Source organism: Manis javanica, chromosome 17 (genome assembly GCF_040802235.1).
Source record: "Manis javanica isolate MJ-LG chromosome 17, MJ_LKY, whole genome shotgun sequence".
Lineage (NCBI taxonomy): Eukaryota > Metazoa > Chordata > Mammalia > Pholidota > Manidae > Manis > Manis javanica.
In genome coordinates this window covers 14,498,098-14,512,093 of record NC_133172.1, presented here as the reverse complement: position 1 = coordinate 14,512,093, position 13,996 = coordinate 14,498,098, and the positions used below count along the sequence as shown (strand labels likewise).

Below are 13,996 nucleotides of genomic sequence, written 5' to 3'. Positions count from 1 at the left end.
TCCCAGAAAGGGCCACGGGGCCTTAGCGAGAGCTCCTGGGGTGGCTGGAGAGCCGAGAAGGGGGAGGTTGCAGATCTCTGGTTTTATTCACTAACAAATGCTGATCTGTTCAAGTCCTTCATTGCTTAAATCGGCCAGAAATGGCTGCTGTTGATTTTAATTAAGAACCATGAAAGGACTGTGTAACTACTATGATCCAAGTGGTGGCCAGGATGACGTTTCTGTCCTTGTGAGGCTTATGTTCTACTGGGGGAGGTAGAGAAGAAACTATGGGAACAAAAACGCTATCACATGGTAATTCCAGATGGTGATCAGCATTATGAAGAAAGTAGCATTGATATTAAAGAATGGGATAGTAAAGGGTGTTTTGGATATGGTGCCCAGGGAAGCCCCTCTGAGGAGGTAACATCTGAACCAAAGAATAGGGAGTTGGTCAAAGCAAAGACCAAGGATAGTGATCCAGGCAGATGGACCAGCGGGTGCAAAGGCCCTGAGGCAGGGCTTGAGCCCGTGTGTTTGAGAAACAGCCATGAGGCCAGGCTGGCTCGTGTGGAGTGAGTAGGATTACCAGATAAAATACAGGATGTCAAGTTAAATTTGAATTTCATATAAAATAAATAAATTTTTAGTATACGTATGTCTCAAATATTGCATGGGGATAGATTTATGTTAAAATTGACTCAAAGTTTGTCTGAATAGAGATATTGGCTAAATTTTTATTGCAACCCTATGAGTGAGCAAGGGATAATGTGGAGGGAGATGAGAACAGAGGACATGGAGAGGGCAAAAAATTCCTCTCTGGATCCTGCACGCATGCACTGGGAGACAGGCTGCTCTTTGAGTTCTGTGTGGGCCTCTGTATAGGGGGTCCCTATGCCGTGGGTGGCAGGCCGTCCTTGCAGTGCCTTCCTCCCTCTTAAGATCTCCTTCCAGATCTTTGCTACCTCCTCTCAGCAAATTAAAAAAATTATAATATCCTTATTTTAATTCAGGGGAGAAAGTAACACACTCGTTTAAAAAAATAAAACAAATTCAAACCATGCAAAAGAGAATAAGGTAGAAGCGGGAATTTCTTGGCTATTCCATTCCTAATAGCTTCTCTTAACATTTTAATATTTTTTTCTCAAAACTCCTGGTATTTTAAAAATGAAAATACTACCATATGATATGGGTGGGTTTTTAACCTGTTTTTCTTTCCTTCATAAGTTAACATGGCATATCAACCTAAATGTTCATCAACAGAAGAGTGGATATAAAGAAGAAGTGATACATATACACAGTGAAATATTACTCAGTCAAAAAGAAGGAAATCTTGCAACAACAGGGATGGACTGAGAAGGTGTTATGCTAAGTGAGTAAGGCAGACCAAGAAAGACAATATTACATGATTTCACTTATATGTGGAATCTGGATAACAAAACAAACAAAACCAAAAATGAGCAAACAAGCATTAAAAACAAAAACCCCACAGACACAGACACATAAATACAGCAAACAATCTGGTGGCTGCCAAAAGGGAGGGGTGAAACAGGTGAAGGGGAGCAAGTGGTACAAATTTCCAATTATAAAATAAATAAGTAAAAAAATAATGTGAGCATAAAATCATCTCTTTTGCTTTTTTTTTTTTTTCATTTTGAAAAGTCAACTTTGTCTTTTGGATAGGGCAGAGTTTCCATCAGTTTCCCCCATTAAAATCTTACCTGAATATGGTACATTTCGTACAACTAAAAAACCAATGTCGATACACGATTATGAACCAAAGTCACTTTTCTCTACTGCATTTAAAAAACGTTTCAGTATAACTTCATGGAGATGTAATTTAATGCAATTAACTGCACCCTTTCCAAGTGTACGATTTGATGGATTATGACAGATGTGCATTCCCAGGAAACCACCCTCACCATCAAGATACAAGATGCTTCCATCACTCCAAAGGTTCCCTCCTGTCCCTTTGCAGTAAATCCTTTCCTGTGTTCCCTAGCTTCAGGCGACAGCTAATCTGCTATCACTACAGATTAGATTTACCTTTCCCAGAATGCTAGGAATGGAACCTTACAGTACGTAACCTTTTGAGACTGGCTGCTTCTCCCCAGCCTAATACATTGGCAACTCATCCAAGTTTCCCTGCTTATCAATAATTTATTCCTTTTCATGCTGTATAGTGTTCCATGGAGTGGATGAATTGCAATGTCTTTATCTGTTCAGTAACTGATGGACGTCTTGGGTTGTTTCCAGTTTTGGACAATGATGAAAAAACAGCTGCTATGAATATCCCTGTACAAGTCGTTGTGTCGCTGTGTTTTCATTTGTCTTGAGTGAATACCTAAGAGTGGGATCGCTGGGTCCTGTGTTTTCCATGGACGTAGCCCGTGACACGTTTTGAGCTCTGCTCATCACCTTATTTTGTATTATCTATTTGTTCCTGTGTTTATTATCTCTCTCTCAAGCGTTTGTTCTTGAGAGATGTTCATAAGAGAAATGGTTAGGAGTCTAGACCCTGAAGCCAAGCTGTTCCTGTGACTTTGCAGAAGTTAATTAATCTCTTTGTGCCTCTGTTGGCACATTTGTAGAATGGGGGTGACACGGGTATATGGGAAGGTTATGGGGATTAACCTGCTTTTCAGAAATTGCTCAATAAGTGTTTACAATGATCATTATTCAGCATACTCAGCATGCAGAGAGCATCCAATGAATCTATTTATTGGCTGATTTTGATGCAGTCTTTAAGAGCATCAGCTTTGAAGTCAGACTTCCTGGTTAAAATTCCAGCAAAGCTGCTTCACAAGTGGTAAGACATTGTTCCACTTCCCACCTGACTCCATGCCTTGATTTCCTCACCTGTTAAATGGAGCTAAAGATTCCAACTTATAGATAAGTGGGGAGGATTAGGTAAGTTCATGCAGGGGAAGCATTTAGAGAGAGTCTGGCATAGTGAGCAGTGAAAAAAAAAATTGGAAGCAACCTAAACGTGCAGTAATAGGAGGATTGTTAAATACAGTACCATAGTTCAATAATTTTAAAACAATGGTGATGAAAAAATCCTGACTAAAAATAACACTAATGATGAATATCTTCACATATACACCTTTGTCTATGTCTTTCTTTTCCTTTAAGAACAATTCCTAGAGGTAGAATTGCTGTATCAAAGTGTGGACAGCATTAAGTCTCTTGAAGATATTGCCAAAAGCCAGATAACAACCCTAAAAGTAGGGTATGAGTGGCTGTTACCTTGATTTTCATCAGCAGTGATTATAGTATTAAAAAAATATTTTTCTGAGAGGCCAAAAAGAAGGGGAGCGAGGGATTTGTTTAATAGCTTAGTATCCATTTCATTAATTTCTTGTTTGCCACTTCCACTTTTCCTTATTCATGAGACAGTCTGTATTACCAATTTTTTTTGTTCATATCTTTGCCTATTTTTCTGTTGTATGTTCACCGTATTGATTTGTAAATACTCTACATAGGAAGGACAGAAAGCTTTGCTTGCCAACTATATATTGCCATTTGCCTTTTTTCTTGAGGCACTGAAGTGTACCATTTTTACGAGGCCAAATCTTCCTCACGCTCCTCTCCTGTTTTCATCCATTGGGGTTCACCTCCTTACCACCTCCTCCAGGAAGCCTCTGTAGGAGGTTCTTTCCGGGCTGATTTCCTCATCCAGATCCCAGAGTAGGAGGGCCTGATTGTCCATCTCAAGGAAGTCCCTGGAACAGGTCTGCCACTGGGCTTGTCCCAGGGGTCTGATCTCTGACTGAGATCCCTAACTAGTTATAAGGAGGCTTCCCCAGGCATGGGTTCTGGAGCCTAATAATGCCCTACTCTTTGTGCAGGGCATTAAAAAGGCAAAAGCTGTTCCTAGCCCTCCTCCCATCATCGTGACCTGGATAAAGTGCCATCATCTCAGCTACTAGACTTGCTTCTTTTAAAAAACAGGAACTCTGGAAGGCATGAAGATTTCAAAAGAGCACAAAAACAAGAATGTCTAATGCTGGCGAGGATACTATTTAAAGGACATATTTCCTCGGAATGCTGGTGGGAGGGTGAATCGGATCCCTGTAACACAACCTGGCAGTATGCATCCCAGGCCATGGGGAGGCAGCAGAGGGCAGCTAGCGAGAGCCTGCTTAAGGTTTCAAAGCTGGCGCTGAGCCCTGGCTCTGACCCATTAGCGTGCGTGAGACTTTGAGCAAATGGAGTTACTTTTCTAAGTCTCAAGTTTCCTCCTCTGTGAAGCAAGTATAATCACAGTCCCTGTTGTTAAAATTACAGGGCTTAGCACCATGCATGGTGCATAGAAATATTCCAAGCATGGAAACTGTTACTATTATTAAATCTGAAAGATGTGCATTTCCTTTGACCCAGCCATTCCGCCTTGTGGTAATCTCTTCAAAGGAAATAATTAGAGTTGTGCACAAATATTTAGCTGTTTGGATTTTTTTGGGGGTGAAATTATTTATAAAAGCAAAATATTTATCACTGCTTAGATATTCAACAAGAAAGAGTGATTAAACAAATTAGTTCATTGATAGTATGGCATTTTATTGCACCATTAAAACTAATGTTCTCAAAGAATGCTTAATGACATGGAAAGATACTGGTGATATTTATAATCTTGTATTAAAAAGACAAAATTCTCTATAAATACATGGTTCCCATTCTGTATTTTTTTTAAAAGGTAGGTAAAATGTATGGAAAAAATGATTCATTGTACAATCATTCATTCATTTATTCTGCAGATATTAATTAAATGCCTACTATGTGCTAGACAGTGGTGCTGGGGGAGGGGGACATGCACTAAACATGTAAGAGTATCTCTGAGGGAGTGGAATTAGGATTCATCCTACTATTCATTCAACACATGTTTATAGTACCAGGGCACTGGGCTTGTACAGTGAACAAAACAAAACTCCATGCTTCCATGGAGCTTATATTCCAGTAGGGGAGAAAACCAAAAACAATAACTACAATTAGCTAATTATTGAGTATGTTAGAAGGTAATTAGAGCAACAGAAAATGAGAAAAGCAGACAAGGTGGGGGGTTTAGTAGCACATGAGAGGAATGTTTGCTGCTTCAGAGTGGGCAGAAGTAATTTCACTGATAAGGTGGCATTTGAGTAAAACCCTTTAGTAGGGGAGGGAGGGGGCCATGAAGATACCTGTGGATAGAGTCTATTCCAGACAGAAGGAACAGCCAGTGCGAAGACCTTAAGGTGGGAGAGCACCTTGTATTTCCTGGAAGAGCAAGGTGGTTGGAGCTCAGTGAGTAAAATCATAGAAGACATCCGAGTTTAATTTATGGGTTCTTTTTTACACCCCGAATTTTTTGGACAAATGATTAACTTTAAAAAGTGTAAAAACGATTAAGATCCAATAGTGTATCTCTCCTAAGTCATGTTACCGGGCGCAGACTGTCATTCAGAACTCATTACCTGAGGCGGCTAGTTCGCATCCGCTTTGAGCCTGTTTCTTTATCTGTAAAATGGGTATTAATAATACAACAGCGTTGTGGTGAATATTCACGGAGACGAACAAGTGAAGCACTATGGGCCAGAGTAAGTGCTGAAGTGTTTCTGGCCATTATTCTCCTTTACTGCCTTCCACCCAATAACTTCTTTCGGTGTAAAGTGGGAATGGGTGTTACAATAGTCATTTCCCCTTTAAGAACCCGAGTGGATTTCTAGAAGGACCGAAAAAAAAAAAAAAAAAAGGAACCCGAGTGGGCCTGGAGCCAGCCTTCCCGCACCCTTTCCAAATTTTCCAATCCCTGCTTGGCATTTTCAGCCCGAGGGCCTCCGATTGGACAATATGCACCAATCAGCGACTTCAGCGGGCGCTGCCAAGAGCCCAGCTCCGCCCCTGGGTGGGCCCTGCCCCCGCCCAGGCAGCCCCGTTGCTATGGAGACTGGTGGGCGGCGAGGGGGGTAAAGCCCCGGATGTTCGTTGGGGATTTAACATGGCGGCGGCAGTGGCCGCGGTGGTGGCGGCGCAAGAGAGCTAAGGACAGCGTGAGGGCACGGAATTCCGGGTGGAGCAGCTAGGCCGCGAGCGACGGCAGTGCCGAGCCGGTAGAATAAGCGGTCGGGCCAGGGAATTGTGGTAGGCCGAGCGATGGCGGTGGGAGAAGGTTTACACAAGTAGGGGGCGGGGCCGCTGAGGTCAAAGTTCACTCCTGGAGGGAAGGGTCGCGTCCGAGGGGTCGGGGGGTCAGTGCTGTGGGGAAGGGAGAGGGGAGGTCAAAGGTCAAACTAGCTAAAGGGGCGTGGCGAAGGGGAGCGCAAAGTTCGAAATTTGAAGTGGAGGCGCGTTTGAGGGGGTCGGAGCGATCGTCAAAAAAGGGGGTCAAAATAATTTGACGGGAGAGTGCCTCTGTGAGGGGCAGAGGGCACAACGGTAGGGGTGGTGGGTTGGACGGTCAAGGTAATAACCAGCGGAGCAGATGAATGAGATTTAGGTTGGGGGGCATCTTATGGAATCAAAGGTTGGGCGTGCCCGAGGGGGCAGAGGTCAGACTCTGCCGGCTGATAGGATGTTCCTGAGTGTCAGAAGTTAAAACCCAAGTAGGATAGATTGCTGGGGAGGAGGAGCAGGGGAGGCCAAGAGAGAGATCAAAGGTGCTTGCTTCTTGGTGGAGGAAAGCGGGAGCCCCCTCCCACAAATAATGAAAATAATAGCCAACACTCATAAATCACTTACCATGTGCCAGGCCCAGGTATAAATGCTTTACATATATTTAATCCTCACCACAACTTTATGGGGGTGGTGCTGTTACCAGAGGTTAAGTGATTTGCCCAGGGTCACCTAATGAGTAAGTTGTAGGATGGGGATTCGCACTCGAATTTTGGGCCTAGAGTCATACTATGCTCTCCTGCTTCTCAACAATCCTAATGTTGGTTAATATTTAATGAGGGCTAATGCTGCACTCAGCACCCTGCATGCCTGGCCTTGTTATATCACGATCTTGTGAAGTGGGTACTAGATAGACCCATTTTACAGATAGGAAAAGTGAGGCTCAGAGAGCTTCTGCTAAGTGACAGAAGCAGATTGGGAGCTGGGTCTGAATGATTCCAGAGGTCCTGCCCCCCCACCCCCACCCCCACCCCCGGTCGCCACATTGTAGATTGTTGAAAGTCTGTTCCTGACAAGGCTGGGTCTCTCCTTGGGAGGAACAGATTGTCTCTTTGGCCTTCAAGGAAGGGTGTGATGTGGGAGGAGAGGTTCCCATGGGTGTATGGGAGTGGGGTGTTTGTGGGTGGTCTAGAGGCCTAGTGAGTCTGATGGGCCTCTGGCTGGGGAGGCTGTTTTTAGGTGGCACCTTGGTACAAAGTTGGGTGTTCTCTGTACTTAAGACCCCACACTCTCATCATGGTCCCTGGTCACTCCCACCTCATTTCCTACTGCTCTTCCCATCCCTACCCGGGGGTGGGGGGGCCACCCACACTGGCCTATTTGCTATTCTTCAACTCTGTAGGCTTATGCTTCCCTCCAGGTCTCTGACCTTCCTGTTCTCTCTGCCTGGAATCCTTTCTCCACCCTGCCCCCCTCACTCACATGTCACTCACCCACAGCTCCACCAGGACCACCCCAGCACTCACTGCCCTCGGACACTTTAACTCACTTCTTGTGTTTTCCCCAGCCCTGTGCTCTGTCCTTACCTTGTTTATCCCAGCAGTTTTGTTGTCTGCCTCCCCCACTAGCATATGGGCTGCACACAGGCAGGAATCTCTCTGTGTTCCCTCCCTGAATCCCCGTCTGAAGCAATGCCTAGCCTATGGAGAATGCTTGGCCATCGGTGGCTGAATGTTGGACATTGTGCTCAGTGCTGAGGCTGCAGTAGTAGACAGGACACACAGAGTTCCTGGCCTCTGAGGACTCTCAGTGTCCCTTGGTGGGAGCAGACGAACCAGACCCCCAACCAGGGATACGTGGCTACATATCTACCCCTAAGGTGCCTGGCCTGGTGGGATCACTTTCCGGTGTTGGGATCTTGGGCAAGTAATTTCTTACATGCCAGTTTTGTTCCTTATGATACACTGTAGACTAGGGAAAAGACAGGAGCTTCCAGTATAACAACCCCCCACCCCCAGTGGAGCAGGGTTGGGGATGCTTAGTAGCTGTGGGGCAGGACTGGGGAATGGTTCAGAGAGAGGATGCTATAAGCAGGGGTGCCTGGTTCACATTCAGCTCCACCAGCCCCTGGCTGTGTGGCTGTGGGCAAGTCACTTAACTTCTCTGGGCCTCAGTTTCCTCCTCTGCATAATGGGAATACTGATAGTGGTGACCTCCTAGAATTGCCTTGAGGATACAGAGTGAGAAGTGTATGGCCCAAGGCCTGGCTCACACTAGGTGCTGTGTAAGCATCGTCCTGATGCTGCTTCCCAAAGAGGGCTGAAGGGGCCTCTCCCCGCCTGCCTCCTGGCTTCCTCTGGCAGCTGCCCCACCCCCACCTGGCTGTAGCAGGGTCACCGTGTGGGCACCCACCTGGCAGCCTTGTGAACTGGCCTGGCCTTGGGTGCCACCGTGCCAGCTCCCTCGACCTCCTGTGCTCGGCCAGATAAGGAGGGGGTAGAGCTTGGGCCCTGGGGATCCCATTCAGGGCCCTGCCCTGTCACTTTCCGGTGTTGGGATCTTGGGCAAGTAATTTCTTACATGCCAGTTTTGTTCCTTATGATACACTGTAGGCTAGGGAAAAGACAGGAGCTTCCAGTATAACAACCCCCCACCCCCAGCCCCGCTGCCCCCAGCGTCCGTGGGACAGAACACTGCAGATCCTGTTAAAGGCCCCTTTCCTCTCCCCAGTCCCTCGCTGCCCTCCCTGCCGGTTTGTCACTGTCCTGGCTTTGGTGGTCAGCGTTCCTCTGCAGGTGTCCCTACCTTTACTATCTTTGAATGTATTCACAAACACTAGAGCAATAGCCCTCAGCCCCGGCTACACATTGCAGTCACCTGCAGGGCTTTCAAAATGCCGTTACCCAGGCCCGCTGTAGAGTTTCTGACACAGATTTCCTTGATTTGGGGTGGGGCCAGCATCTAATGGCTAGCCAGGGTTGACCACCACTGTCTTACAGTTTTACAGATCAGACAAGTGCTATTGCGGTAACTAACCTGCTTTTTCTGCTCACCGTTAGAGTTTGGGTATTTCCCTGGATGGATGTGTGTAGGTCTTGGGCAGGCCATTCATTTTTCCTGCTGTTGAATGTTTCTTTTTGTGATTGAGCCTCACAGGAGTTATCCGTTCACCTTTCCATCGCCGTTTAGGTGGTTTCCTATTGGGATGGTAACAAGCAGCTTGGCATTGAACATTCCGGAATGTGTTTCCTTGTGTGCTGTGGCTGGAGTCTCTCTTGGGCGTATGCCCTGCAGTGGAAGTGCTGGACCTTCCAAATTGCTCTCTTAAGCGGTTGTGCCAATGTGCTTCCTCATAGGGCTTGGGGGACCCTTTGCTCTTCATCCTGCTTTACACATATTTGTGACTCTTGCTAAAACACTTAACTCAGGCCTGAGATGGTAGGAGACAACTGATTGATGAGAAAGAGCGAGCCGGACCTAGAAAGGAGGTGGGAAGAATAGAACAGGTAGCCAGTAGGGAGCACATAAGGGCCCTGAGGTCCAAATGAACGCAGGATGATCCAGTACCCACAGAGGCCAATGTGGGGTCAGGAAGGTGCTGGTGATGTAAGGAGTGTGGATTTCACTCTGTGTGTAATGGCGCCTTATTGGAGGACTTTAAGCAACGTCTGGTTTCCCTTGTATAAAGATTGCTCAGGCTGCCGTGTGGAGGACAGATCATGGCGGCCAGCAGCAGGGAGACCTGTGGGGAGGCTGCTGTGATAGTCCCAGCAGGAGAGGAAGGTGGAAGGGACAAAGGTGGAGATGATGGAGGAGGGACCTATGGGCTGGGCAAGATTGTGAGCACCTTATCCATATTAACTCATTTGATCTTCACAACAACCCACCAGGTAGTTACTGTTATCATCCCCATTTTAGAGATGAGAAAACAGACCCAGAAAGATGTGTGACTTGCCTAAAGTCTCACAGCAGGCAAGTTGCAGAGGCAGGACTTGAAGGCAGGCCTTCCGATTCCAGGGTCTCAGTTCGTTGTGGCTGTACTCCAGTGATCTGGAAGCGGTTTTGATAAGACAAGGCACTTCCTGTCCAGTTGATTCTTAGCAGGCTCCCCTTTAGGTGGAAACATCTTGTTCAACCTGGGCAGTTTCTGGACTTGGGGACCTTACCTCCTTCCGGGTCCCCCACAACCCCTTTCCCTTTCTTCTCCACTGCCTTGCCCCTCCTTGTCCTGCTGGCTCACAGTGAGCCAGACTTCCTGGCCAGACACTGGTCGGGTGTCCCCAGCAGCTGTTTCTCCCATCACCCGAGCCAGGCGCCCACAGATGCTGCCGGCAGGAAGCAGTCTCCTTCCAAATCACGGCCAGGAAAATGGGACCCTTCCCGCCCCAGCCACCCATCCGGGGCTGAGGCTTATTGTCTGCCAGCTGCGATGACCCACAGGAAGGTAGGGGTGGGGGACGAGGAGGGTCAGAAGGGGAGTTTTCTCAGGTCCCAGCGGAGGCAGCTGTGGCAGATGCGACATAAGCCACCACTCACTACAACCTGTCTCCTGGGGCCCTCTGGTCCTGCCCTGCCCTTCCCCAGGGTGGGAGGTGATCTGCTGCTGTTCTCAGGCGCAATGGCAATTTCCCTTCCAGGGCCACACAGTCCACACAGGTCCCTGACCCCCTAACTGGGGACCCCTGGGAAAGAGTCTGAGGCTCCCCGTCATGTTCCTCAGCTGTTAACCAGGCTGTTGGGAGGGAGCAGTGGAGGATATCATGCTGAGGTGCTTAGCACATTGCCTGATACACAGGAAGCTCGCACTGAGTATTGGATTCAGTAACCCTAATAATTCCCATCCCCTTGCACACTTTCCCCTCTGGGCTGCAGCCTCCTCCTGCCTGCCCCCAGCCTCTAGTGATTTGGTACTAACCCCCCTCCCCCACAATGCCAGATGCCCGCTGTGTGCTTTACGAGCATCGTCACAGTGGCTCTGCCCAGAGACCCAGAGGAGGTGTTATTAACCTCATTTCTCTTTGCTTGCACTTTATTAATTTTGTAAGAAGACATATTTTTGCTCAGTGTGCATGTATTACCTATTCCCCTAAATAATAATAGAAAAACCATGCATAGCACAGAAGGGTATCCCACCCTGGCTGTTGGTCCCCTTCTCAGACATGGCCATTGTTCCCAGTTTCATTTCTTTCTTGAGATTTGTTCCTGCGTTGGTTCTCCCCCACTTTTGTTTTTCCCCAGTGGAGCCGACTTCCCGTGTTTGTGTTCTGTCCTGCCCCTGGCACTTTTCACTCTTAAGTTCTGTGTCAGGCATAGAGTGCGTCCTCGTGCTTTCTGCGGCTGGCTAATGTTCCCTGGCACGCGTGTGTCCCTGCCAGTGGCCGTCCAGGCCTTCCTGGTCTTCTCTCCTCCAGACAGGGCTGCACCCCCGTGTGAGTGCTCCTCTGGATGCCCCTCTGGAGGTGGGCCTGGGGCTCCGAGCTGCGTGCCCAGCATCTCTGCCAGGAGCGTTCGGGCCTGCCTGAGCAGGGGTGCCCCTTTATGTGCCCTCCACCTCCCAGTATCTAAGGGCTCCTAGGTTTCTGAGTTTGCTGGCTGGTGGACGGGATGTTATCTGATGCCTCCACCTTTACCAGTCAGATAGGTCAAACGGCCCTCCTGGTGGTTCTGATTTTAGTATGAGAGGTGGAGTGTCTTTGTGTTTGTTGAAAGCCATCTGGGCCTCCTTTTCTGGGAGCTGTCTTATTTGCACTATTTTTACTTTTCCTGAGAAGGGGAAACTGAGGCACAGGCTGAAAGCCACATAGCAAGTAAATGGCACATTGAGAACTCCAGCTGAGGCCTCCTTGGCTCCAATCTGGAGCTCTTAACGTGTGACCCAGTGGAGGTTGAGAGCATGGGACTCTGGTGCCACTACTCGCTGTGTGATCCCAGGCAAGTCACTTCATCTCTCTGTGCCTTGGTACCTCCTATTAGGGTTGCTTTGAGGATGTAAATGTATAGTCCATACAGCAAAATGTGTAGTAAGAGCACAGACTGTTAGCTGCTGGGATTTGTGCTCACAGTATTACTCTGTATTATTAGTATTAACAGTTAGTTCTGAGTGCTTTCTGTGGACTAACTTCTTGGGTCTGCGAAACACGTCCTTCCAAATCATGGTGTTATTATTATTCTTTTATAGGGGAGGAAACTGAGAACCTGGGAGTCTTGCGTGGTGTCACAGAGCCAGCAGGGCTGGGCTTTGGCCCCATGCGGCTGACTGCCTAGTCTGGCTCCTAACCACTATGGCACACTACCTCTGCCAGCCCCGCAACTGAGCCCCGGGAATTAGAAGGCTCTCCCCCGGGCCCTCCTCTGCTGTGTCTTCATTCCAGGCTGCAGGCCGGAGTGGAGCTTTGGAGGGGCACACCTTGACAGGTGGGTGCCCCAGGCAGGGTCCCATGCAGAGTGCCTCCCTCCCAGGCCCTCCTTGCTCCCACCCCCAGGTGCCTGGGCAGGCCCTGGAAGCTCCTGATAAAGCGGCTTTGTGCTGCGGTTTCGGGCTGGCTTCCCCAGGCTGGTTTCAGCCACTCCCACACAGTGGGAAGTAGTGGGACCTGGGCTGTCATCCCGGGCCTCCTGCCTCCCTCCTGGTCAGTTCCTGGCACGGGGAGAGGAGGGCATTGTGGAGGGCAGGGCTCTTCTGTCTCATCCCCAGGTGACTGACCCCTCTCTCCCTAGGGTCCCCTCCTCTGCTGCCTACAGGGGCTCCACTGTCCCATCCTCCCTTGTTCCAGATCCTCCACAGCGACCTGGCCTCAGATCATTTGACTCTGAAATGCTGTGTATTTGTGTACATTATGTATGTTTATAATCCCACTATGCTTTAAACCCTTAGTAATTGTAAAGTATAAGGTGCCTACAGAAAAGTGTGTTAAGTTCACTCTTAGTTTAACATGTAATGATAAGGTGAGCAGCTGTTCATCACACCTAGGTGAAGGGAGAGCGCTGGACCTTGGAAGCCCCCCCCACTTCCTCTTGATCACACCCCGGTAGGAAGCAGGTGTGGATGCCCTCCGTGAACGCACCTTCCGGGCCATGCGTGCACACATTTCTCCAGAAAGAGGTCCAGGCTGTGTTGCTTGGGTCAGAAGGTATTGTCATCTTGGGAGGACACCACCATGCGGCTTCCCAGAGTGTAGTGCCTGTGTACAGGCCCAGCAGCTGCTCCACATTCTCCTATTACCTGGTCTGTCAAACTTTTTTACTGACCATGGAGCACGATACATTGTGTTCTACTGGAAAAGTAACGGGTGCTCGTTGCTACTGAGGTAAGTCCTTCTTGTTATTTGCCTCTCCTGGTCTTCCTGGCTGTGCCAGCTCTCACCTGTCAGAGTCAAGTGCAATTTCCTTGGTCAGCCCTGTGTAGGGGCCATGGGACCCAGAGGTGAGCACAACAGGTGGCCCTCACTGTGCTCAGTCTGGCTGGGGACACAGACCTTGACAGAAGAGGGACACGCAGACAGGTAAAATAAGCCAGCCTCCCAAGCCCGCATCCTCCCCCAGTGACCTGTCTTGTTATCGGGCACCGCGTCCGTCCTCTTGACTGGACCAAGAACCTGCTCGTCCTGATCACTCCACATGCATGGTGTCAGGAGGGCCCAATTGCTCGGCCTTCACCTGGCACCTTTCCCTCTTCTTCATGGTCACCCGCTAGCCCGAGCCGCCCTCACCTCCCACCTGAACCATTCTGGCATCATCCTCACTCCTTCCTCCCCCTCTTCCTCACAGTCTGTCCCCACATGAAACAAGAGGGAGCCAGGGTCAGATCACGTCCCTGCCCTGCTTTGGCTTCATCTCTCTCAGGAAAAGCCTCCAAGGCCCAGCTTTCTGCTGCCCTCACTCCTCACCTGCTGCACTGCTGCTGGAACATTCCATGCTGCTCCTGCCTCAG

The 13,996-nt window shown here is 48.7% G+C and overlaps 1 protein-coding gene across 5 annotated transcripts in view; it reads left to right on the top strand.

Moving 5' to 3' along the window:
• The first annotated feature begins 5,911 nt into the window (after positions 1 to 5,911).
• PAK4 (p21 (RAC1) activated kinase 4) overlaps positions 5,912 to 13,996 on the top strand; it is a 42,594-nt gene continuing 34,509 nt past the window's right edge. The window contains exons 1-2 of one of the 5 annotated variants that reach the window (XM_017657757.3): positions 5,921 to 6,065; positions 12,245 to 12,480. The gene's annotated coding sequence lies outside the window, so the exon portion shown is untranslated. Of the gene's footprint in view, positions 6,097 to 12,244; positions 12,481 to 13,996 lie in introns of all 5 variants that reach the window. The other 4 variants (XM_037021562.2, XM_017657755.3, XM_017657760.3 and 1 more) reach the window with 4 other exon arrangements.